The following is a 1459-nucleotide window of genomic DNA, read 5'->3' on the forward strand; positions in this document are numbered from 1 at the left end:
TACATACATACATACATACATACATACATACATGCATGCATACATGCATACATATATGCATGCATGCATGCATACATACATGCATGCATGCATGCATACATACATACATACATACATACATACATACATACATACATGCATGCATACAAACATACATACATACATGCATACATGCATACATACATGCATGCATACAAACATACATACATGCATGCATACATGCATACATACATACATACATACATGCATGCATACATGCATGCATACATGCATACATACATACATGCATGCATACATGCATACATACATACATACATACATACATACATACATACATACATACATACATACATACATGCATACATGCATACATACATGCATACATACATGCATGCATACATATATGCATGCATGCATGCATACATGCATACATACATACATACATACATACATACATACATACATACATACATACATGCATGCATGCATACAAACATACATACATACATGCATACATGCATACATACATGCATACATGCATACATACATGCATACATGCATACATACATGCATGCATACAAACATACATACATGCATGCATACATACATACATACATGCATACATACATACATACATACATACATACATGCATACATGCATACATACAAACATACATGCATGCATACATACATACATACATACATACATACATACATACATACATACATACATACATACATACATACATACATACATACATACATACATACATACATACATACATACATACATGCATGCATGCATGCATGCATGCATGTATACATACATACATGTTCATGATTAAAAAGACCTAGACCCTTAAACATGTTCGTTTTTAACTCAATACAAGCTGCCTCGTTCTCAATACAAGTCCAAGTTCTTTATGCAGGATGTGGGGTATCCTGTCTGAATGGTGGAATGTTGGGCGCCTAACATCAAACCAGAGGAAGTGGGGAGGAGGGGTCGAGGGCAAGAAGAGAAGGAAGAGGTTGAATCAGTGGTAACTGATGGTAAAGAGAAGGAAAGAGCACCGGTTTTCCATCAAAACAAAATGTGAGAGGTAATTGTGCCTTCTGATGGAAACAGACAGACGGCCCATTTGCACACTGAGATGTGAGCTGAAATGAAAATTTACCTCAGAACGTCAAAAAAACAAAAAAACAGGAAGCATTTCTGGAGCACATTCTGCACCTGCATTTAATTTACATTGGTTATGATTTGTGTGTGTGTGTGTGTGTGTGTGTGTGTGTGTGTGTGTGTGTGTGTGTGTGTGTGTGTGTGTGTGTGTGTGTGTGTGTGTGTGTGTGTGTGTGTGTGTGTGTGTGTGTGTGTGTGTGTGTTGGCAGTAACTAAAAGAACATTTAGACATTAAGGACATTACTCTACATTGCAACTGTTTAAACACAGTAATAAATCACT

The sequence above is a fragment of the Pseudorasbora parva genome, chromosome 13, assembly GCF_024679245.1.
Source record: "Pseudorasbora parva isolate DD20220531a chromosome 13, ASM2467924v1, whole genome shotgun sequence".
NCBI classification, from domain to species: Eukaryota; Metazoa; Chordata; class Actinopteri; order Cypriniformes; family Gobionidae; genus Pseudorasbora; species Pseudorasbora parva.